Source organism: Trichomycterus rosablanca, chromosome 19 (genome assembly GCF_030014385.1).
Source record: "Trichomycterus rosablanca isolate fTriRos1 chromosome 19, fTriRos1.hap1, whole genome shotgun sequence".
Taxonomy (NCBI): domain Eukaryota; kingdom Metazoa; phylum Chordata; class Actinopteri; order Siluriformes; family Trichomycteridae; genus Trichomycterus; species Trichomycterus rosablanca.
In genome coordinates this window covers 16579623-16606539 of record NC_086006.1, presented here as the reverse complement: position 1 = coordinate 16606539, position 26917 = coordinate 16579623, and the positions used below count along the sequence as shown (strand labels likewise).

Below are 26917 nucleotides of genomic sequence, written 5' to 3'. Positions count from 1 at the left end.
TGGGAGGAGGGAGAGAGTTAGTGTGTAAAGCAGAATGATAGCGAGAGAGAGAGACTCTGATAGGGAGAGAGAGGAAGAAAGAATGAAGGAAAGAGACTGCAGAGGCAGCACCTGGGCCAGAGTGGAATAGAGGCAGCTAATGCACTTTATTCTTTTCTTCTTCTTTGGTGCATTGGCCCATCTGAAACTGAACCTAGGGGGATGAAATCTGACAGCTATCCACTAGGTAAGCACCAAATCTTGCACTCTCTCTTGCACTATCACTCTTTTCCTGTCTTCTGCTCTTCCTCTCTCTCTCTCTGCTGCAGCTGCACCTCCCTCACTGACAGTCAAGGTGAATTGCATGTGGCGCTTCTCTGCTTTAAAAAAAAAAAAAAAAAAAAAGGAAATCTGGCACATCCCACTCTGCTGTGTGTGTTGGTCTGAATAGGTGTGTGTTAGATACATGTGTGCAGCAATGCAGCTTTTTTAGCAGGATCACCGGAATTGGAAACTGGGGGAAAAGTAAGAAACAAGTAACTCATCCCTGAGTTGTTGTACATGCTTAGACCTTTGTAGATTTTATTCCTGTATTGTTTGGATATTTAGACACTTTACAAACGAGTAATTAAGCGCAAGACATAAGGTGTTTCCAGATGTAGTAATTAGAAAAAATAGGCTATTCAGAATTAAGAAAGTTTGCCAAGTTTGAGCATGACCTTGAATTAGGAAATTGCCAGCTATTAAGGTAAATGTCAGTAGTGAAAGAAAGATCATCTGTACTGGCTGAAGAGAACTGCGGGCCCGTGAACCCTGCTTGGGGGACATACTTCTTTATATGCCCATATGAACAAGAACAACTATGGAATGTAAAGAAGTATGTATCCCAGGCAGGAGAGAAAGCAAGGAATCTGGGAGACCACTGGGAAGTCACATTTTGAAATTAGGAGAACGTTGCGATACAGAAATTTACCCCAGTAAAAAATTTTAAATTCACACCATTTAAGACTAATTCTTTCTAGTTGTTCGTATTAGTACATTAAAACTGGTTCACTAATGCAGATCTCTATACTTGATTATTGAACATGCTCCTATTAAAAAAAAAATACATTTACTCCAGTAAAAATTGGTCAATTCATACCAGTTAAAATTTTAATTGTTTAGTCTATATGTGGAAAGAATATGTGGAAACTGGTTCACTAATGCAGATCTACAAAACACTAATGCAGATCTCTATACTAGATTATTAAACATGCTCCTATAAACAAAATACTCCAGTAAAAATGGTCAATTCACACCAGTTAAAACTAACTATTTAGTCTATAGGTGGAAAAAATATGTGGAAACTGGTTCACTAATGCAGATCTACAAAACACTAATGCAGATATCTATACTAGATTATTGAACATGCTCCTATAAAAAAAATTACATTTACGCCAGTAAAAATTGGTCAATTCATACCAGTTAAAATTTTAATTGTTTAGTCTATATGTGGAAAGAATATGTGGAAACTGGTTCACTAATGCAGATCTACAAAACACTAATGCAGTATATAGTCGCTTGTTGAACATGCTCCTCTTATAAAAGTTAATTTACCCCAGTAAAAAAAACTGTCAATTCACACCAGTTAAGATTGTAATTCTTCCTAGTTGTTCGTATTTGTAAATTTAAACTGGTTCACTAATGCAGATCTCTAAAGTAGATTATTGAACATGCTCCTATAAAAAATACATTTACTCCAGTAAAATTGGTCAATTCACACGAGTTAAAATTGAAACTGTTTAATGTATATGTGGAAAAAATATGTGGAAACTGGTTCACTAATGCAGATCTACAAAACACTAATGCAGATCTCTATACTAGATTATTAAACATGCTCCTTTAAAAAATATATATATATTTACCCCAGTCAAAATGGTCCTTTCACACCAGTTAAAATTGTAATTGTTTAGTCTATATGTGAAAAGAATATGTGGTTCACTAATGCAGATCTCTATAGTAGATTATTGAACATGCTCCTATAAACAAAATACTCCAGTAAAAATGGTCAATTCACACCAGTTAAAACTAACTATTTAGTCTATAGGTGGAAAAAATATGTGGAAACTGGTTCACTAATGCAGATATCTATACTAGATTATTGAACATGCTCCTCTTAAAAAAGTTAACTTACCCCAGTAAAATGGAAATTCACACCAGTTAAGATTGTAATTCTTTCTAGTTGTTCGTATTTGTAAATTTAAACTGGTTCACTAATGTAGATTGCGCTCATATATCTAAAAGACTGTTGTCTAGCTTTAGCCAAGTGTCTTCAGTAGCAATATTGTACTTTGGTTCCACACTTGAACTTCAATTAATTAAGCTTACTTTTAAGTGAATACCTTTTTAATTATGGTATTAACTAGTTAATTAGCTAGTTGTGGATTACGCAATGTGTATGACAATCAGAAAATTGTTCTATTGTCCAGCGACAAATTTCCAAGTATAGATTTAGTCAACAAAGCCCACACCTTTATACACACATATTCTATAAAGGATATTATTTTTGACAAGCTCATTGCTGGAACTGTGGAAGGAAAGTGTGTATATGTATAAAACACTTCATACCGTACTACAAATTAATTAATATAATTAGTATAAAATATTTATATATTAATATAACAATAAATATTTTCATATCCATGCTCTTATCAGTCTTGGACGATGTAAGACATTCAGTGCTCTTAACACTGATGTCGCAGTTAGAAAATAATAATGCTGTTGTCTAGTGATATTTTGAACAGTACTAAATTAGTTAACTGTACAGTCTGTACTTCTGCTTACGACTGACGTTCCAGTTCATACCAAAGGTGTTTAGTCAGGGATACGTATAAGGTCAGGGCTCAGTGCAGGCCACTGGAGTTTCCCCACACCAAACCTCAGTTTGTGCACAAGGGTGCAGTCGAGCTCGAACAGAGAGAGACCTTGTTCAAACTGTATTATTTATTGATGTATACATGTGTTAGCAATGGGTGTGGCTGTAACACAAACTCAATAATTAAGACAGGTCTCTGCATACCTTTCTTCATACAGTATAGTGCAGCTGTGATTGTGTATTTGTATGCGAATGTACTAAGTTATGTACTTTCATGGTTCAGATTTGACCCATCAAGGAATAAAACTATTCTTTTACCCTTAGAAAATCATCAATGGAGATTAGGTTGCACCGATCCTGTGGATACAATCACATAGAGCGCTAATTCAATTTAATTGGTGCAGTGAACAACTGCTTACTAATGCATCATATGAACAGACAGTTAGACAGAGGGAGAGCGAGAGCATAAAGTGTGGGATACCTTTTGTTAACTAAGCCAAATATACAAAACTAGGCAAAAATTACTACAATTTTGTTAAATATCACAGACATGGTACTCCCCATTTGGTTACATCCACTTGGCTTATCCGATAAAATGTAGTGTACAATATTCTTCTACGAACTTACACCATATTATATTAAATATTCCTTTACATATGCTTACGCTTATTTTGTGTGGTTTAGGTAACATCATCTTAGACATGCAAGTATGTCTAGTAAAATTTGATCCCTAGTAAAGATTAGCTTTTGCACTTCCTATGGATAGAATTGTGGAGTCAGCTAATTTAATCCACTTTGGTGCAATGAACAAATGCTTACTAAAGAATAATATGGGCGGAGAAAAATACTGAGATTGAGGAAAAAGAAAGAGTGGATTCCATTACTAAAATAAGCCATATGCACGATAGTTTTGCAGAATATATTACTACTTTAAGTTATAAAACTTTAATGAAGGTTATATGCAAAAGGACAGTTTTGCAAGAACAGGACGTATGTATTTTTACCATTTATGAAAATAACAAAGGTATAAATGTGGGACAATACCATGATTATTAAAATGCTCGTGTTCTAATAATAGGCAGCATTTGGAAACAAGACATACACCGATCAGCCATAACATTAAAACCACCTCCTTGTTTCTACACTCAATGTCCATTTTATCAGCTCCGCTTACCATATAGAAGCACTTTGTAGTTCTACAATTACTGACTGTAGTCCATCTGTTTCTCTACATACTTATTTAGGTGGTGGATCACCCTCAGCACTACAGTGTCACTGACATGGTGGTGGTGTGTTAGTGTCTGTTGTGCTGGTATGAGTGGATCAGACACAGCAGCGTTGCTGGAGTTTGTAAATACAGTGTCCACTCTATTAGACACTCCTACCTAGTTGGTCCACCTTGTAGATGTAAAGTCAGAGACGATCGCTCATCTATTGCTGCTGTTTGAGTTGGTCATCTACTAGACCTTCATCAGTGGTCACAGGATGCTGCCCATGGGGCACTGTTGGCTGGATATTTTTGGTTGGTGGACTATTCTCAGTCCAGCAGTGACAGTGAGGTGTTTAAAAACTCCATGATGCTGAGAATGATCCACCACCCAAATAATACCTGCTCTGTGGTGGTCCTTTGGGGGTCCTTACCATTGAAGAACAGCATGAAAGGGGGCTAAAAAGTATGTAGAGAAAGTGATGGACAACAGTCAGTAATTGAAGAACTACAAAGTCCTCATATATGGTAAGTGGAGCTGATAAAAGACAGTGAGTGTAAAAACAAGGAGGTGGTTTTAATGTTATGCCTGATCGGTGTATGAGAGCTAAATGTGGAAGAAGGGATAGTCATTTCACCTTCCTTATGTGGGCAAAATTGAGACATGCACAAGTGCAAGCGCACACAGAAAATACATGGAGCGTGTTACAGAAATCTCTGTGGTCAGTGAGTCTGACTGGTCAACTGAGAGCTGTCGTTAAATCAAAGATCTCACTTTACACAGCACACTGAACAGCTGAGCTGAGTCGAATAGTAGTAGGTGTGTGTGTGTATGTGTGGCCTAAAGTGAAAATATGGTGCAGTGAAATAGATCCAAATGGTAAAAGTTTAAACTTAGAATGAATGGTTTTGACACGGAAATGGAGGTTGTTTCTACATGAGGCAGAAGAAGCTTAGAAAATAAAGCAAATTAGAAAGTGGGATAGGATACTCATGGGACCAGGAACAGGAGCGTATCTGACATACATATAGAACACGGCTGCTGAAGCACTGAGAATATGGGCTACACACATGCAGTGTACATACTTGCACACACATTGGAAATGAGGGAAAAAAACAGGTCATCGAGGTCAGTATGTGAGATCATATGTTCACACAGAGAGTGAAAGAGAGAGAGAGAGGCTCTGGATTGATGAGGATGTACGCGACAGGCTGGCAGCGATGCAGCGTGGATGGAGGGATAAAGCGATTGACGTGTGGAGGGGGTGGACGTATTGTTCTGTCACTTTGCCTGTGTCAGCAGGTGGAAGCTCTCATCAGAACATTAAATATGCAGCAATACTGAGAGAGTCAGTGTGCTGAGGCAGCCAAATCCAGGGGCCGGGGGGCCCACTAGATCCTGATCACATCCAAACCTGCCTGAACATACTTTATACTTTAATTCTGACCTGTCAAAAATGCTTCAAAACTTCAATGTAAATATCCAGATAAAATTGTGCCATTAAGAGTTAATACAGGTTATTACAGGGGTATTTGAATACAATTCCTTTTTTTTTCTTTTTTTTTTTTTTTTTTTTACTTTTGGAGGCTCCAGTATATTAGGGAAGACCGGTTTCTGTTTGGCCCGGTAATAAATGACCAACGGACCTGTACCGGTCTGCGGCCTGGTGGTTTGGGACCACTGTATTTGGAGTTTGCCACTATTAAAATTACAATCCAGATCTCAGCAGTAGTGGGTTAGCAGTATTTACAGATGCTCCTCCCAAGAATTTATTTTAATATAATGAAGGTCGGCCGTAATTATCATTAAGTGTATAAGTAATTTTGTTAGTTCTATTTAATTTCATAATAAGGACAGAATTTTAACCAATGCACATCTGCATTATGGTGGCCCTCAAAGGGCTGATCGTAACATATCCTGCTGTGATTGCAGTCTTCCCTTTAAGTCTTGGACAATTCGTTGTTTTTCTTGGAGGCTAAATTCTGTGTTTGGTGTCAAAATTTTGTGTTATAATGAGTTTGTAGTACCATTTTCATTAAATGTGTTGTTCATAGTGACTTACACCGACTAGGCATAACATTATGACCACTGACAGGTGACGTGAATAACACTGATTATCTCTTCATCATGGCACCTGTTAGTGGGTGTGATATATTAGGCAGCAAGTGAACATTTTATCCTCAAAGTTGGTGTTAGAAGCAGAAAGAAAGGTGTCGGAATACACAGTGCATCGCAGTTTGTTGCGTATGGGGCAGCAAAAGAGGGACCAAAACAATATTAGGAAGGTGGTCATAATGTTATGCCTCATCAGTGTATGTACTGATTAACTATCTCTTTCTCTGCATGCTTTGTTAGACCCCTTTCATGCTGTTCTTCAATGGTCAGAACCCCCACAGAGCAGGTATTATTTGGGTGGTGGATCATTCTCAGCACTGCAGTGACACTGACATGGTGGTGGTGTGTTAGTGTGTGTCATGCTAGTATTAGTGGATAAGACACAGCAAATGCTGATGGAGTGATTCAACACCTCACTATGACTGCTGACCTAAAAATAGTCCACCAACCAAAAATATCCAGCCAACAGGGCCCCGTGGGCAGCGTCCTGTGACCACTGATGATGGTCTAGAAGATGACCAACTCAAACAGCAGACTTTACATTTACAAGGTGGACCAACTAGGTAGGAGTGTCTAATAGAGTGGACAGTGAGTATATACAGGGTATTTAAAAACTCCAGCAGTGCAGTGCTAAGAATGATCCACCACATAAATAATACCTGCTCTGTAGTGGTCCAGTGGAGGTGCTGACCATTGAAGAACAGGGTGAAAGCAGGCAAAAAAAAAAGTATGTAAAGAAATAGACAGACTACAGTCAGTAGTTGTAGAACTACAAAATGCTTCTATATGGTAAGTGGGGCTGATAAAATAGACAGTGAGTGTAGAAACAAGCAGGTAGCATTAATGTTATGGCTGATCAGTGTATGTCGGAAAGATAACTAGTCATTTTTTATGCACCAAAAATCAATGAGTAAATACAAAATCACAATACGTTGAGTGTACCGTGTGTAGTATAAGAATGTTTAGTGGGAAGTGTGTGTATGAGAAGGCATATAAATTCAGCGCAGTAAATCTCAGTGTAGGTTCACGACAGCAGCTTGCTGAGAGCCGTATTATAAGTCATTACACAATAAGTGTACAGTACATGACAACCGCTCTGCCTCGGAGTTATGATAAGGAGTCTAAGCGCCGAGCTGAAACCATCTATCCTGTTCAGTGCATGAGTGGCATTATGTAGCTTTTTCCGTGTGGCGAGATGTAAAAGCAAACTGATGTATTGTGACAAATGTTTTGACATACAGTGCCTTGCAAAAGTATTCAGCCCCCTTGAACTTTTCAACCTTTTGCCACATTTCAGGCTTCAAACATAACGATATGAAATTGTAATTTTTTGTGAAGAATCAACAACAAGTGGGACACAATCGTGAAGTAGAACGAAATTTATTGGATATTTTAAACTTTTTTTTAGAAATAAAAAACTAAAAAGTGGGGCGTGCAATATTATTCAGCCCCTTTACTTTCAGTGCAGCAAACTCACTCCAGAAGTTCAGTGAGGATCTCTGAATGATCCAATGTTGACCTAAATGACTGATGGTGATAAATAGAATCCACCTGTGTGTAATCAAGTCTCCGTATAAATGCACCTGCTCTGTGACAGTCTCAGAGTTCTGTTTAAAGCGCAGAGAGCATCATGAAGACCAAGGAACACACCAGGCAGGTCCGAGATACTGTTGTGGAGAAGTTTAAAGCCGGATTTGGATACAAAAAGATTTCCCAAGCTTTAAACATCTCAAGGAGCACTGTGCAAGCGATCATATTGAAATGGAAGGAGTATCAGACCACTGCAAATCTACCAAGACCCGGCCGTCCCTCTAAACTTTCAGCTCAAACAAGGAGAAGACTGATCAGAGATGCAGCCAAGAGGCCCATGATCACTCTGAATGAACTGCAGAGATCTACAGCTGAGGTGGGAGACTGTCCATAGGACACAATCAGTCGTACACTGCACAAATCTGGCCTTTATGGAAGAGTGGCAAGAAGAAAGCCATTTCTCAAAGATATCTATAAAAAGTCACCTGGGAGACACACCAAACATGTGGAAGAAGGTGCTCTGGTCAGATGAAACCAAAATCGAACTTTTTGGCCACAATGCAAAACGTTATGTTTGGCGTAAAAGCAACACAGCTCATCACCCTGAACACACCATCCCCACTGTCAAACATGGTGGTGGCAGCATCATGGTTTGGGCCTGCTTTTCTTCAGCAGGGACAGGGAAGATGGTTAAAATTGATGGGAAGATGGATGGAGCCAAATACAGGACCATTCTGGAAGAAAACCTGTTGCAGTCTGCAAAAGACCTGAGACTGGGACGGAGATTTATCTTCCAACAAGACAATGATCCAAAACATAAAGCAAAATCTACAATGGAATGGTTCACAAATAAACGTATCCAGGTGTTAGAATGGCCAAGTCAAAGTCCAGACCTGAATCCCATCGAGAATCTGTGGAAAGAGCTGAAAACTGCTGTTCACAAACGCTCTCCATCCAACCTCACTGAGCTCGAGCTGTTTTGCAAGAAAGAATGGGCAAAAATTTCTGTCTCTCGATGTGCAAAACTGATAGAGACATACCCCAAGCGACTTGCAGCTGTAATCGCAGCAAAAGGTGGCGCTACAAAGTATTAACGCAAGGGGGCTGAATAATATTGCACGCCCCACTTTTCAGTTTTTTATTTCTAAAAAAGTTTAAAATATCCAATAAATTTCGTTCCACTTCACGATTGTGTCCCACTTGTTGTTGATTCTTCACAAAAAATTACAATTTCATATCGTTATGTTTGAAGCCTGAAATGTGGCAAAAGGTTGAAAAGTTCAAGGGGGCTGAATACTTTTGCAAGGCACTGTATATGGAGGCAAAGCTGCTACGTAGAAACAGAGAATGAGTTTGATTTATCAAATATCAACTACACTAAACGCTACCACTTGTTTTGTTAAATTTATTTGCTGATACAGTCGTGTTTGGGAATAGCGAGCAAATGCAAGCCGGCAAGTTTTTTGTGAGGTGTAGAAACACTGCATCTGCAGTAATAAGGGAATGAATGCAATTGCAAGAGTAAGGATTCACGCAGATCACCAAGAAACACAGAAAAAGAGAAGAAACAATAGGGCACTGGGGTGCAACTCATCCAGCTACTCAATCCACTAGTGAGCCATAACCTACACACCAGGAAATCGAAACATGGAAATTCAGAATACAAGTAGTAGCTAATAAACTAGACACTACCATGCCACTATGGGAAAACTCAAGAACACAAGGATGCCCTGGGCAGCTACAAACCCAGACTGCTGCGACTGTTAACTGCCTAAGTACAGAGAAACAAAAGCTTAAAACCACCCACAAGAGTACAAGCAAAAGAGCAAGAGAGCAGCAGGGAGTCAGAGGATGTAGCGTGTTATGTTTGATGAGGTGCAGGGAATGCTTTAAAGTGTTGTTCAAAGAGAGCCACTCTTTCAGTTTAACTGTGCCTCACCTACCTGGCAGGCCAACTGAGTAAGGAAGACACTGCTGTACCCAGGGAAAACCCATAGACATGGGCAACCTGCCCAGAGTGTATTTCTGCCTAGCACCCAGTGTTTCTGGGATACGCTTTTAACTCACCATGACTGACCAAAATAAAGTGGCTACATACATATTAAATATATACAAATGCAGCTGTTGGTTTAACTGACAGCTTGGTGTACCAACACCATTTCTGATGCCTCAAAAACACACTCAAAGTTGGGACAGAGGCACATTTACACCTGTGTTACATCCCCGTTCTTATTCATTACTCTCTATAATCTTTGTAAATTAGGGATAATGATTGTTGCCAGATTTACAAGTGGAACTTTTGCCCATTCTTTCTTGAAACAAGACTAAAGCTGGTCAATAGTCCATGGTTGGGTCTGACACTCCACTTCATGATGCACCATATTTTAAATAAAAGACAAATCTCAACAGCAGGAAGGTCAAGCAAATGCACACTCTGTCTGTAAGGCCATGCTGTTGTAGTGAATGTGCAATGAAACCTAGAATCGTCTTGCTGAAATAACCACAGACTTCTTGGGGGGGGGTCACCTAGATGGCTGGCAGCAGAGGATTTTCTAAAATATCAATATACACCTCATGCCATGACAGATGTTCTCATTTGCAGAGAACTCTCAGGATGGTTCTTTTGCTCTTTGAGAACTTGACATCCTTCTCGACAAAGAACTTGACATGGACTCATCTGATGACAGATGGACCAAAAGACTGTGGAAAGATGTACTAAGTTGAGGCCCTTAGGCCCTTAGACCCTTAAGAATTCAGCTACGTCTTTTGCATAAAATTAATGTGGATTTTTTTATTGCCTAGTAGAGTTTTAGGTTGATGCAGTAGCAGACTGTGACTAGGTTTCCCAAAGTAGTAATGCAATGCTGTCTGGGGGCTCACAGCAACAGTGGTCAGATAAATAAAGGTCCAAGAGAATTTGACAATTTGCAATCATTTTGCCTACTGGCATGTTATTGTTTAGTGGATAAACTCAAATACCTCATAGTTACCTCACCACATAGTTACCACCAAAAGTTAATTTCACATTTGCATTTCTGCATTTAGCAGATGCTTTTATCCAGAGCGACTTACAGTACAAAGAAACACAGAAAACATAGAAACGCAGCTCAGGTGGCGCAGCGGTAAAGTACGCTAGCGCACCAGAGTTGGGGTTTCGAATACATCGTATCGAATCTCGGCTCTGCCTTTCCGACTGTGCGGCAGCATGAACAACGATTGGCTGTTCAGGGTTAGAGGGTAAAAAAGTTGGATCATGGGTCCTCATAACTGGTGCAGCTGCGGCCCCTGCTGGCTGACTGATGGGTGTGGCCCTCCATACACAGTGCCCGTCAGTGTATGAACTCTACTCGTGCAGGTGAAAAATGCAGTCTGTACTGACTACACGTGCCGGAGGGGGCATATGTCAGTTGAGGGGCATCCTCGAATCAGTATAGAGGATGCAATCAGGGTAATTGGACACGTCTAGATTAGGGGAGAAAAATTGGGGGAAAAAGTGGGGGAAAAACAGAAAACATAGAAACAGTCTTGAGAAGAAACAACAGGGCACTAGGGTGCAACTCCTCCAGCTACTCAATCCACTAGTGAGCCATAACCTACTCGCCAGGAAATCCAAACATGGAAATTCAGAATACCAATAGCAGCTATAATAAACCACACACTACCATGCCAGCATGGGAAAACTCAAGAAGGGAAGGATGCCCTTGGTATTGTATATTGTCTAAGCAGTATATTAGGGTTAGTGACAACCTGGCAGTGATGGGGCTTGAACCACTCACCTTTTGATTATAGGTCTAGTATCTTAACCACTAGGCTACAACTGCCCAACAATTTTTATGAATCAAGAGTCCAGGTGCAATAGCGTTCCAAAGGACAAAGACCACAGCTTATAAAGAAGGCCGTCATCATATGTCTCCAAGAAAGCAAACTAGCTATTGTTCTTTCAAAGTGGAAGTTACCATGTGATAAGAAATGCCCAGATAGTGGGGGGGGGGGGGGAGACTGGCAACATTTTAAAAGTATTTAATTATTATATAATTTGTATTTGGTACAAACCAGAACAACGGGAAATTCTAAACCTTGTGGAGATCAGCCAAGATTTAAAGTTAATTCACTAAAGTGAGAGCAGTGGTCAGCCTGAAAGAAAGGACTGATTCTTGCTTCATTCAAGTATGCCATTATTCATGATCTTCCTGGCAGCCTGACAGCCTGTCAGTCATACAGCATTAATGTCAGTGTCTCATTAGAACAATGGCTCAAGGGCTTTGCCAACGGCTCCATGAGGGCTACAAAGACGAGACATCGGTGTATACATTAACAAGCCCAGTGACTACTTTACTAACCCATTTCACTATTCCATTATTACACAGACAGTATCAAATACTGTATTATATTTGGGTCACCTTGAGTCTACATAAAGTCTACATGGCATTAAACATATATGATCATGTTATTTACACTAGTCACTTCACTATTTAAGGGAACAACTATATCCAAACCGTGCAAGCATACATTCCCCACAAAACACTTGCTCTACAGATCAAGCATTAATGCCTATACCGTTTTCTTGGTGCACACACACATAATGCACTTCCCAAGTTGTTGACAAACAACGAAGCATGACCTTTATAAACCCTTTAGGGCAACGAGAGAAATCGAGAGATGTATAGATAACTACACAGAATCAAAGCTTATTGGAGCATTGCAGATCAGCCATATTTTTTCTTTTAGCAGAGCTGAGGGTATTTACACCCCCCCCCCCCCCCCCCCCCCCCCTTTCCGAGTGGGCTCGCTAGAGCTTATTGACACTAACTTTTTACTAGTTTCTCTCGCCTGGTCTTTTGCCTTTTATAGATCAGTGTCAGTCCTCAGATAGCGAGAAGCACTCACTACTTCGATTCACGTACATGATCATTCCAGCATATTCATGACTGAATAACATGCTTCCTAAACAATAACAAAGTTAGATAATGGAGCTGTAAACCAGTAGAAAGCCATTAAAAGGCCCATTTAAATTAAATTTGTAACCAATCACAGAAAGTGAGTAATGAACTTACTGATCTATTAAATAGGAAATTAAGAGCCACATAGACTTTTGTATCTGATTAGCTTCACTATAAGAATTTGTGCATACATACTGCTCTGTGGGGGGCAGAAATATTGTCCTTTAGGGCAAACAAACCTATATTTACACTGCGGGTGAAAGTGGCCCTAAGACAGGGGAAAAGACCAGACTAATGTGGGTGGGGTCTTCGATGCTGTGTGAAGATCTTGGTTAAGTAGCCCGAGGCTCTCCGCATGCAAATACTGGCCTCATGCGCGAATTCACAGAATGTGTGGCCGAATAAGGGGTCAGCGTATTGCGCACGCCTCGGAGGGACAGTGAGGCAGGCGAATATACCCTCCTCGGACACGACCAGAGTCTTCAGCAGCGGAAGACGAATTGACTACGATAAATTGGAAGGAACAGGGTAAAATGCATAAACTAAATAGCAAAAAATGAATAAATAAGTTGGTTAATTACTGCAGGAATAAAAATGTTAGATTTAATAAACTTTGTGTATATGTAAAGTTAATTTTAAACGCACAGTCCTATCAATCTTACTAAGAATGACCAAATTTGCCATTTATATAAACAGATTTCAAAATAGAAAAGGAATTGTAATTAATGTGTTATTACATTGTAGTAATAATGTAATTATTGTGTAATTACTCATATAAAGCTCCCTTAGCATGATAGTTAAGTACATTAGTGATTTTGTTCAGATTGCTAAATTTACTGTTTAAAAATATTAATACAAATGATTAATTATACTAAACATCTGTTCAAGATAAGCAAAGTGTTTGTGCCATTATAAGCATATAGTGTATGTGGTGTCTGGTCAGAAAGGGTAAGAAATTCAGAAAGTCATAGATGCCTGGATGGAAAGTATCAGATTAGATGTTAAGACTTAAAATATAGATTTTATTGCGTATTTCAGTAATGCCTAGTCATGGAATATCTAATTAACATTCCTGCACTTACACATGAGGTTTAAGCCAAGTACTGTAAGCATTAGCGAGGAAGGGAAAAGGCATGTGGGGGAGGGCTGAAAGGATGAGATTAAAAAAAAAGTACAACAAATATCAAACAATAAAATTTGACATCACTACTCAACCAGTACACACATTATAGAAGTGAAGTCCTGGCAGCTATTTAAGCATTTACATTTAATTACATTTAGTGTTTATTTGACAGCCCCTTTTACCCCAGGCTACTTCCAAGTCAGACAAAATCAAATTAAAGCACAGAGTGCCAAATGTGATACTACAGGACTGGAATGTTTCACACTCGTTTGTACATTTTTCTCAGACCCAAGTCCATTCGGACAAACAGTTTAATAGGTCTGAACTCAGCTTTTGAATCCACAGTCTCTGTAACTAATTATTTATTTGACTTGCCCTCTAAAGCTAAAATAAAATGCCTCCCTTTATTTTCCCCATCTGATAGTTCACTGGTGTTAAATCTCTTGATGTGGAAAAGCAATTAACACCGAAGCGTTAAATAACATGAACAATGTTACAATAATGTTACTTTAGTATGATTGACATAAAATGCAATACGTTCCTGAAAAGGACAAAGCACAAATTTGCTAACTAATATAAAAGGGGCAGTGGTCCCCAACCTTTTTTGCACCATGTATAAAATATAATTTCACGGATCGGTAGGGGCGGGAGGATTTAAAATAGAATAACTATACTGCTCACAAATGAGCTTCTTTCGCTGCAACGAGACGCTGCTTCTACCTGGGGGTGATGCGAGACGATAAACACCCATGTGTTGGAAATGGCAGCAATGTTTTCATTGCTGATGTAGCGATCTCTAATTATTTATTCTTTCTGTGCGACCGGTACCAGTCCGTGGCCCAGTGGTTGGGGACAACTGTCCTAGGAAGTGAGGTACTGGTCCAGTAATCAGAAGGTTGCCAGTTCAAGCCCCACCACTGCCAGGTTGCCACTGTTGGGCACTTGAGCAAGGCCCTTAACCCTCAATTGCTTAGTTTGTACACGGTCACAGTACTGTAAGTCACTTTGGATAAAAGCGTCTGCTAAATACAGAAAATGTAAACTAATAAAATACAGAAATATCTTTATAAGTAAACAGATTATACTAAAAGACTTAAATATATTTACCAGTTATTCATCTTTATTGTTTAATATATTGTTAAAATATAGGTCCATAACAGTGGGTCCAGAATTTTTACCAGTATTTTTTTTTTTTTGCAAGGAATAAACTACCATTTGAACAGGGTGCCAGGCCATCAAAGGGCATGACTCAATTTAAACTACCAACTGGCATGTTCTGGGAGGTGTGAATAAACTAAAGAGCACGAGGGAAACCCACCGCCAAAACTACTACAATACAAAAAAAAAAAGAAAGAATTAGATTGCAATGATGCCATGGTTAATGCCAAGGCATTTGTGTAAAGAATTAAACTAAAATCTTAATGCTGTACTTTAGAACACTCTAAATCAGAGGCCAATTGTAAGCGTCAAAAAAAGTGCACGAAAGCTCTGACTACACACAAGGTTTAGAGTAAGTGCTAATCATCATGAGTGCTAAAAACACTACTAGTGGCCAAACTACAAATCACCTATATAAAGAAGAATAAACCTTTTACTTTTCTAATTATGGTCTACAATATAATTCAGTGAACATTATTGGCCAGCAATGATAGAGCAAGTCTTAAATTCTAGGTTGATCACTTCTAAGAGTAAAGTACAGTGGCACCTTGAAACTCAGTGTCAGTTGGTTCTGGGAGTGGCGTTGAGTTTTAAGTTTTGTTTTTTTCCATAAGGATGTATGGGAAACCTGTTAATGTGTTCCATGGTCCCGTGGAACTGCATATATTTTAGGCTAATGTAAAATAATAGGGTTGTTTGACACTTTCACACTGAAAATAACAAATATAATATAAAAACACTGAAATACAATAAAAAAAAAACTGTTAAAAGTTCAAATTTACAATAAAACCTGCACTTTACTTCTTTGTTTTCTTCTGTTTCTTAATTATTGGCAAGAACTTATAAGCAGTAATAATTAAGAGAGGTTTAGTGTTTATGTTGTTCTTTTAATACATTAAGTTACTTTTTTCTTTAATGATAAGCATTTTACGCTCTCTCGAAAAAGCTGATTACAATTTCTCAGAACACCGAGCTATAACAAGTTTAAAAGTGAAACAGGAGAAACACAGCTAAACACAGATACACGTGGAGCTTTCAGAGAGAATTTGACGGTAATACCACACAAATGCAGATTCGTCTCATGTTTGCATGACGTTTTACCGCACCGCTCAAGTCAAGCGCTGAACAAAGCAGCAATCACACACGTTGAGTTTAAGGGAAACATTGAGTTTAAGTGTACAAATTTCTCAACAAAGGGTGTCAAGTTTCAAAGATTTTGAGTATAGGGGACGTTGGGATACAAGGTACCACTGTACTCGCCACTATTATTATAAACCATGAATAAAAGTGGTGGTAAATATCCATCCAACACATCCATCTAATCACAAGTGGGATTGATTTAGAGTAGTTCAGTTGTTCAAAGCTACTAGATGTCTTTAAAGAATTGACTATATCAAAAGTCTACATTAAGAAATGTAAAAACAGGAAAGCTTTATTTCCTTTATTTCTTTATATCTTTAATCTTTACCCTTATATTTACTCCAACTTTGCATGTTGCCCTTGAGATAAATTCTCTTTTATTGGTCTTCCTTACTGCTTTATCTCCTACCTTGCTTTTTAAGAGATTGACCCCAAACAAGAGTATCCAATAGACAAAGCCGAATGTGTTTTTTGCTGGTGTGGAAGCTTTGATATTTCTTTCATCAAGCCAGAGTTTAACACGGTCCAATGCAATTATAGTGATGAGAAATAAATAAAAAGCTGTCACAGTGCAAGAACGAAAGGAGCTCCCCAGGAATCTCATTTCAGACTGAGCAAGACAAACAGCGCAATCCTGGGTAAACAGCTATTAAGCAAGATTACATTGGGACACAGTGGGAGGTTGAGATCTTCGGTAATGTCAGAGCAGGACCGTAAAAAGATTTTAAATAGTTCCGAATCTGTAAAGACATCTAAATGTATAGAATTTTTTTAAATAAAATGATGCCTTATTACGCAGAACGAGTTCCTTTAATTAACTTCTCCAGCAATACCAGAGATGTATCTCCTCATCCCTTTATTAACCGACAGTCTGTTCTATACAGAACACTTGCACAACTTGCAAGGCTGTTGTTACTGTCGCACTTTTCCTCGATCAGCCAATCACGGGCTGAAAGAGTGCTGAGTAAGGGCTGAACGCTCACGTTCAAATGCAGGGGCGAGTGAAGAGCTGCAAACGCACTGCAGCATATGCTGCACCTCTCAACAAAGCTATACAACTCCAGCCCGAGGCTCTAGCGCAGGCCCTGTTTGTCGCAAAAGAGCCTTAACAGCAGGCCATTTCTAATCTAAAACGGAAAAAATAAATAAACGTGAAAATGAAAAAGAAAGATTACAATAAACATGCTGGGTTATTGAGGCGCACGCCAATACTTGTTCTGTTGGCGCAGGAAAGACAGAAGCATGACACTGCATTGTGTGTGCTGAATTACGCAGAAAGAATAGGTAAATGAGGGTATCATTAACCTGATTGTGTTTTAATTAATGAATTTTATTTATTTATAAGGATTTTAACATGTTTTACACTTTGGTTAAATTCATGACAGGAAGGGTAGTTACTCATTACACAAGATTCATCACTTCACAAGGTTATCTCGAACACAGTCTTGGACAGTCTCCAATTCACTTCACTTGCATGTCTTTGGACTGTGGGAGGAAACCCACACGGACACAGGGAGAACATGCAAACTCCACACAGGAAGGACCCAGGCCACCCCACCTGGGGATCGAACCCAGGATGTTCATGCTGTGGAATGGGAGCTAGTCCATTGCAGGACTTTACAGACATGGGCAATCATCTAGTGTACCTAGACATCTGGCCGGTTCAAACCCAAATCTCAGCTGTGGTGGCCTACTGTAACGGACTGCTGTGTGCTCTAAACATTATTATTATTAATAATAATTATTAGGCCGCTCAGGTGGCGCAGCGGTCAAACACACGCTGGAACACCGGAGCTGGGATCTCGAATACATCGTATCGAGTCTCAGCTCTGCCTGCCATCTGGGCTGAGCAGCCACATTAACAACGATTGGCCTGTTCAGATAGTGGTAGGATATTAAGCCGGATAGGGTCTCTCTCATAACTGATGCAATTATGACCTCTGCTGGATGATTGATGGCGCTTGCAGAGAGACGGGAAAAGAGTGCTGTCAGGGTGTGTCTCTCTGTACACAGTGCTGATCCGCATTGCACTCGTCAAAGTGTAGGTGACAAAATGCATTCGGCTGCTGCCCACGTGTCAGAGGGGGCGTGGGTTAGCTCAATCGGAGCAGGGATCGGTATTGGAGGAGAGGAAGCATGATGTGATCAGGCAATTAGACACGCTAAAAGGAAGAAAAAAGGGGAGAAAATGCAAACAAAATATTTTTAAAAATGTATAATTATTATTAGTAATAGAAGTAGTATTACATTTGAGTAAAAACTGCAGAACACTTAATTATAATGTTAAATCAGTAAAATATTACTAATAAATACAAAAATTCTTCTAATAAATGCAAATTGTTTTCTCATTTCAATATAATTCACACTAGAGTTTATCAGAAAACAGGCCAGGCTATAGTAGATATGAACATTTGGGTAAACTGGACTAAGTTATTACAGTAGACCTTGTATCTACCAGTCAACACTAAAATACATTATTCCTAACAAACAGAATAAATTGTTTGTCAACTTGTTATATGATACGTAAGATTCAAACGTAAAGGAATGTCATTTTAATATGTGAAATTTCTGTCAGTGTCTGGTGTAAGGGTCAAATGTGTAGCACTGCTGTGACTAAAAGGGCACGGTGATATGAGCCAGAGGCTAAAAACAGTGACAGGATGTGGCTGATATGGCAGAGCAGGTGGGTGCTGGGGCAGTGACCGTATCAGTCACACCTTCCACTGAACACTGACCAGATATGGAGTGAGAAAGAGATAGAGAGAGACTATAAAAGGGAAAAACAAAAATAGGGCGTAAAGAAACGATCGACATTATAACGTAAGAGCACCGGTTGCTATTGTGATACATTGACTTTGAAAGTTGAACAAAAGCCTTGAGTAGATCAGAGGTCGTATCACGTCAGTCTTTTTAGGTCTTCACAAAAAAAATCAGTCTCAGCCGTCCAAATCCATGTACCCATCACCTGAACATGCAAGCCTGTGACACACAAGCGTACGCTCATGTACAATCACACACACACCTAGGACAGCTGTTCTTTAACATGACTGATGAGATAAGGAATGGAATGAGAAAGGGATACACTTGCTTAAAATAGACAAGGGTATGGCAGTTAGAGGAGACGGAACATGCACCAGTATGACTGGTTAAATACTACTAAATTAAAATGTATTGGTCATTAACAAACAAGTGTTTAGGTGGCTACAAATCATTTTAATAATAATTATTAAAATTAGCGATTATTGAACATTTAAACCTGCTTGGATTGTTTGTAGGACCTATATTGCATAATTTCTGATTTTTCCATTTAAAGACATCTTTACACCTTGTTTGATATTTGCTTAAAAGCTACAGACCTCTTCAGTGGATCAAAAAATTAGCTGAGGACGTATAATGTAATATTTATTACTTATTTATTGGGATTTTAACATCATGTTTTACACACTTTGGTTAAATTCAAGACAGAAACGGTCGTTACTGGTTACACAAGATTCATCATATTCATCACCTCACATTTGCATTCTTTATATATTTATGTATTTATACATTTTTTGTATTTTATTTATATTCTTTGTATTTTATTTATATTCTTTATATTTTCTTTATATTCTTTATATTTTCTATATGTTCTTTATATATTCTTTATATTTTCTTTATATATTCTTCATATTCTTATATAAAGTATAAGAAGTTAAAAACAAAAAACTGGACTGGGATTTGTTGCATAAAACATGTGCCGACCTTGATGTTGTGCCCCCCCCCCCTTCCCCCCATCCATCAACCCTCACCCAGAAACCATTGCAAAAGCTCTTGACAAGCTAAAATAATAAACTGTTAGCTCTATTTTTAAGTTTTGCTTTAGTTTTAGAAGTAAAAAAAAAAATCTTGTAATGTCGCGCCCCCCTGGACAGGTACTCGCGTCCCTCACTGGCATAACTTAACTGAGCTTGAGCTTTCTTTTGGTACAAGGCACAATATTCTTTTTAATTAATGATTGCAAGTCATGTATAATTGTTGGTCTTTACCCCAAATGCAACAGGACCTTCCAAAAAGTGTCCGTTTCAATAATGAGTCCACAGAACATTATTCTTAGACAGTGGGGCACTAAGGTGGGTTTTTCCACTTTGCAACACTTCCATAATTAGTATTTATATTGTCTTAGATTTTGCTTACATATTTAACCATTAATGTGTGAAATATCTCACAGAGGAAAATATCTATGCTCTGCAATGTTTAAAAATACATAACTTATCAAATCATTTAATAAATACACCGAATACATTATTCCATGATGCCTCCTAAATCTGCCTAAATTGCCTGAGAAATATATTGTAGTTTAAAATGCAGGATCATTCTACATTTTATACCGTTTCCAAATTATCAAAATTATACTTATACTTGCTTTAAGGAATATAATCTATAAACAGAATCACACAAGGTGTGGATTTAAGGTGCTTTAAACTACAAAAACCATCCATACTAGAAGATTCTTTTAAAAATACCTCAGTTTGATTATACCTGAATGCTGACAATGCAGCTGCGATGCCATAAAACAAAATGCAGAGCCATGGTTGCAGCAAGGCCTCTGGGGGTACACTAACTTTTAATGCTACTTTTTGTCTATGGCTGCAGAGAAGTCTCTAATATCGCCAAGAGGGAGGTGATTGGGTAACAGTCAATGATTTAGTGCTTCATCTTTATTACATTTCTATGCAGCATTACTTTCCATTATGTTCTGTCTAATAATCTGTATGACAAATAATATATTTGTGTGGAGCAATGACATACATACAAAATTGCTTTTTTTGAGTAACCACCAGACAATTAATTGGTTGTGTGCATTTTCTTGTATGTTATTGTATTTATTTCTGTTCCTAACAAGATAATTCACTGCTGTAAGTGTAAGATGGTGTGGCTATTGTTACTAATCTTCCAAAAATAGCATTTATACTTTAGTTTTATAATGTATAATAGCAATATACTTTACGTTCTTAATTATAACAATATTTAATAATCTGAATTTAAAGCAAAAACTGTGCACAGCATGAACAAGCAATGGGTAAAGTTCACAAAGCAGGACAAACAGTACACAGCTATATACAGTTTCTTATTGTACACGCAATCCCTTTAACAAGTATATCCATTGGCTGCTAGACCTGTCGATCAAAACCGCATATCTCCTCTTCCTTCCCCTCCGGTACTGTTTGAGAAATGCGTAATACTTGATCTATATACTGTAGTTTATGCAGGTTATTCAAATGCAGTACTGCTGTTTTACAATGATGCTTGTTTAATACACCTGAATACTATAGAATTCTAGTCAGGTCATTAAAAAGAAATTGAACATATATAATATTTATTTATATTAAATATTATTAATGTTATTAATATTTAGTAATATTTAGTTTACAATACTAAGAAAGGATGCATTTTTTCTCAGTTATGCTTATTCCCTTATGTGTAAATCCATGCCATTTAATAAAGCTCAGCAAATAGAAGTGTATCAAAATGCTTATAATAATAATCATAATCATAATAATAATAACAATAATAATGTCACATATAATAAGCAGAAGTGACCTTAATAATAGTTAAATAATACTTAATAATGGGCACCCAGTTTGCTCAGAGGGATATTCTGCTAGCACACCAGCGCCGAGATTCTGAACTCCTCGGTTTGAAACTCGGAGTTGCCACCGGTCGACTGGCCACCATCTGGTGGGAATAACTGGCTGTGCCTGCAGCAGATACTAATTGGCCACCATGTCTATGAGGGGGACCGGACTATGAGGGGGTGGGGTGGGTCTTTATACACTGTGTAAGGACCCTGATTATATATACTGTATATTCCACATGTTGTGCTTAACTATTTAACTATTATTAGGGTCATTTATTTATTTTTTTAATTCATTTATGTATTCATTTATATATTTATTTAATTAATTAAGGAATGTTTTCATGCTTTTTTGTTTATTAATGCAGTCAGCTTGCTGTATTTTCATTTCTATTGGTGTGAAAGGTTCTAAATATATGGAAAACACAATCTAGAAGCAATAACCTGAATGTGTGTAGTGTGAAAGCATCTTTTAACAAGTTCCATAACAAATAATTACCATTTCAATTTAATTATTTGATTAACTTAATATTGTGACTCGCTCAGTTTAAAAATACTGTATGCATAATTTGCTTTGACGCCATCCTTTCAGAAATACTGACTCACGTTTCTCCACTAAGCCTTTTAAGTATGTATTACGTATGAAGTTAGACCCGTTGTTAAGCTCATGTTTCTCTCACTTTCTGCTCCACACTAATTTAAGCATGTAATGACGTACAATATCCAGCGTTTCACAAACACCTAGCAGATGGACACACACGGTTGTGCAGGAATCCGAGTTTAGGGTTGTCAGCATTGTTAGCGTGCAGCCGCTCATTCCGTCCATGTCACGGTTTATTTTTAAAAGCAACAGCAACCAGACAAACAGGAAGAGATTGGTGATAAAATCATTCACTCAAGTATTTTATTTTTAAAAAGAAGGGTAGTCTTTGTATGTATGTGTGCGAGTGTGTGTGTGCACTGTGGGAATTTTAGAGCTTTAAGATAAGTCGTAGATTATGTTGGTCTACTGAAAACACTCCTGTATTGTTTTAAAATAAATAACCTAATGTAACCCATGCAAATATGAGTTTAAACTACTTAATCCGTTGTTGCAAAACATGATAAACTGTGAGCAGAATTGAGCAGTTTTACTGGAGCACCAAGTAGGTAAAATTGCTAAATTTACCACCTTGTTTCTACACTCACTGTCCAATTTATCCTGCATTCACCCTGTTCAATGGTCAGAACCCCCACAGGACCACCACAGAGCAGGTATTATTTGGGTGGTGGATCAGTCTCAGCACTTCAGTGACACTGACATGGTGGTGGTGTGTTAGTGTGTGTTGTGCTGGTATAAGTGGATAAGACAGCAGCGCTGATGGAGTTTTTAAACACCTCATCGTCACTGCTGGACTGAGAATAGTCCACCAACCAAATATATCCAGCCAACAGCGCCCTGTGGGCTGCGTCCTGTGACCACTGATGAAGGTCTAGAAGATGACCGACTCAATCAGCAGCAATAGATGAGCGATCGTCTCTGACTTTACATCTACAAGGTGGACCAACTAGGTAGGAGTGTCTAATAGAGTAGACAGTGAGTGGACACGGTATTTAAAAACTCCAGCAGCGCTGCTGTGTCTGATCCACTCATACCAGCACAACACACTAACACATCACCACCATGTCAGTGTCACTGCAGTGCTGAGAATGATCCACCACCTAAATAATACCTGCTCTGTGGTGCTCCTGTGGGGTCCTGACCATTGAAGAACAAAGTAAAAGAAGGTTAAAAAAAGTATGTAGAGTAACAGATGGACTACAGTCAGTAATTGTAGAACTACAAAGTGCTTCTATATGGTAAGTGGAGCTGATAAAATGGACAGTGAGTGTAGAAACAAGGAGGTGGTTTTAATGTTATAGCTAAATATTTTATATCTATTTGGACAATGTGGTGGAGTATTACAATGGGTGCTGCACAGGATACCTGAGTTCAAATCTAACTTTAGGTCACTGTCTGTAAGGTATCTGGCATGTACCTCATGGCAGGTACTTCATTTCCTGTAGTGTCCCACACAAACAGAATGTTGACTTGCTGCTCTAACTTGAGTGATTAATTAAACAAGTGAGTGCATGATGCTCTGTAATGAACAGAACCCCATAGAAAGTATGTGTACACGCACAGTTTAAAAGATGCAAGTCAGGCAGATGCATCAAGGTTTCTGTGGTGTGTCGTCAGGGGTTATTGAAGCACTGTGTCTGTGCTATGTTCTATTTATTAAACCCTTCCCCCACCCTTACTATTGAGCCCAACCCACATAACCTAATGCAGACATCCAATGCACCAAAGCCGTCACTATCTCCTTTTTTACCTCAACATACACATAGACCAACTTTGCTAATGGCAAATGATTAGCTAGTGCTAATTTAAATGCGATCTGAGTGGGGCCCTCAAGGCCAGAGCTAACATGCAGAGCTAAATAAAATGGTCTGCTATAGGGAGGGATGCAATAAGATGGTGAGAAACTGAAAGAGAGAGTATAAGTAAAGAACAAGGAAGGTCAGTGGCTGCTCGTTTTCCCAGCTTGGTTTCCTCTGACTTTATTAGTGTTAAAGAGAGCTCTGTGATAGTCACTGTTTTAAAATAAATTTAAGTTTAATTGAGTTTTAAAAGTAGGTTTGTTTAAACTCGAGCCTTTCTAACAGGATGTATTAAAGACGTGGTTCAATCTTGTTCAGTACACAGGATGCTCTTAGTGTCTTAATGCTTCTGAACAGCACGAGATACACCCAGTACAGTTGAACAATATGAAGAGTAAATTGATACTGTATGAATTTTAAGGAGCATTGTATAACATTAAAATATTAAATATTAAGTAAAGTATTAACCAAGTTGTACATGTTATGTTTATAAAATGAGTAATTGTGGTTATACTGTATATATGGTATATATTTAACCACTTTTAAAGGTTTTGCATCAGGCCTGCATTAAATTGTTTGCATATGAAAGAGCCACACACACAAAGGTGATAAAATACATGATGCAATAGAGCTCCCTACCTGGATATTGAAAAATGATGCTTTTATCCATTCAATGCATAGTTATTGCTTTTATACAAATGCCTCTTAACCACTTACAGAGCCCTCAATTTAAACCTTTTCCCCTTTACTCTATAAAGTACAGTACGTCTTCTGTTCTGCCTTACCTTTTCTCTCCATTTTATTGTATATGCATTGTATTGTAAGGCCCTAAATACACACAAAGCTTGTGTAAACACACAATATTATAGTTTAATTAAGTTAGAGAAATGAATAGGAATATGAAGTAATTAAGTATAAATGTTAGCTTATCTTTGGGTCTTCAGTCAAAATGTTACTACTTTTGACTGAAGCGGTTTTCAATTTATGGTCACAAGTGCAAGCTAAATTTATGTGTAAATGCATCACTGTCCCAACAGGAGAAATCTGCAGGGCAATGATCTACCATGTAAATGGTGGTAAAGCATCTCATGAGATCAATAGGCTTACTTTTCCCAATGGTAGACATGTAATTATTCAGTACACTGTTAAATCCATAAAAATAACCAAGTGCCCAGGCGGTGCAGCGGGATATTCCGCTAGCACACCAGTGCCGAGATTCTGAACTCCTCGGCTCATCTAGAGGGCATAATTGACTGTGCCTGCTACACGGTTCTGCTTGGATTGGATGACTGGACTATGTGGGTGGGGTCTTCAAACGCTGTGTATGGACCCTGGTTGGCAGATAGAGAGGCGTCTGTGCAGAGTGCATAGGTGAAAAAGGGTTCCACAAAGGGTCGTGGGTCGGAGGAGGCGTAAGCAGCAATATATTCACGTCGACTGCAATCAGGGATCCCCCAGCAGCGGAAGACAAATTGACTACGCTAAATTGGAGATACTGCATAAATAAAATAGAAAAAAAATAACCAAGTTACCAGTTATTGATGCTGCAATTCATTGTATAAGTAGGTTCGATTTTGGAATGTTAGATAAAAACACTGATTTCTCATAAACTACTGGACAACCTACAATTACTAGCAGTTCTCACATGTTAACAAGGGGCTAGCTGGTGGGAAAAAAAAATCTATATATTTTTAAGCACAAATTACTGACCATCCCAATGCAAATGACAAACCTAGTAGTAGTATGGGTCAAGTACAAGACTGATGCAGATATAACCAAATATATCCACTTCTGATCAGCTTGTCTTTTTGATGTCTTTTGCAGGTATGGCCAGCAGACATGAAGTCCAGGACTCATCCAAAAATGCTTTGCTAAAGCTGGTAAAATGGAACCAAATCAACTGTTCAATGGATTTGGTCCCCTTCAACCAGCTGTAGCTGTGCATTGATCACCCCAGAGGACAGAAACATGGACCAAGAAGATCTGGTAGTTTGCCAGCATACACCCATTGTGCCGGATCAACCGACAACAGCTTCTGACAGGATCTGACCATCTATCTAAGACGCTGCCCTGTATGGAACTGCTGATCCAGCTTTAACGGCAGTCTTATACATTTCAATCCACACTTTACGGTTTATAATAAAATGATTAAACACTCAAAAGGTTTATTAAAACCCAGGTGAGCATTATACGCATCGTGCTGTGTACTATTTATGATCTACAGTATAATATCTGATTATGTGTTCAACCCAGATTACAGTCACCAGGATACAAGGCTAGTGCGCTTTATGGCCACCCATTGATTTCTTGTCTTGATAGTGAAAGAGAGAGATGTACATGCAGGGAGAAGCAGTGAGTGAGAACTGCACATCAAGGTCTTGAATAAGTAAAGCAATCTGCCTTTTCTCTCTCTTTTCTCCTCTTTCTCTCCTCCTGCTTGTCATGACCCTTAATGCAAGTGTCTGATCAATAAAAGTTAATCCTGAGATCCATAAAGTGCTGAAGTGGCTGTTTTTTTAAAGCAAAGACCTTCTGATGAGGAAAGGAAGAGTTTTTATGTGATCAGAGACCAGAATTCAACAATGTGTCAGCATTTAGACAAGCCAGTCATGTCAATAGACTGATTTACAGCAGTTCTGCAAATAAGAGTAAATAAAATGCAAATAAAAACAGAAATCAGTAATTTCTGACCTGCCTTTTGTGGGTCTGTAATTATAAACAGCACAAAGAAAAGATATTTAATGTTTATGCCTTTTTTTTGCAAAGTATCCACCCAAATTTCTCCCTAATCTAGTCATGACCAACTACCCTGATAGTATTATGCTTCCTCTGTATCGATATAACCCTCCACTGCTG

At 38.4% G+C, this 26917-nt stretch overlaps 1 long non-coding RNA gene across 1 annotated transcript in view; it reads left to right on the top strand.

The window, feature by feature from the left end:
* LOC134333533 (uncharacterized) overlaps nt 1-26557 on the top strand; it is a 36278-nt gene extending 9721 nt beyond the window's left edge. The window contains exon 2 of the long non-coding RNA XR_010015390.1: nt 25886-26557. This is a non-coding gene — a long non-coding RNA (uncharacterized LOC134333533). The remainder of the gene's footprint in view (nt 1-25885) is intronic.
* Nucleotides 26558-26917: the final 360 nt, after the last annotated feature.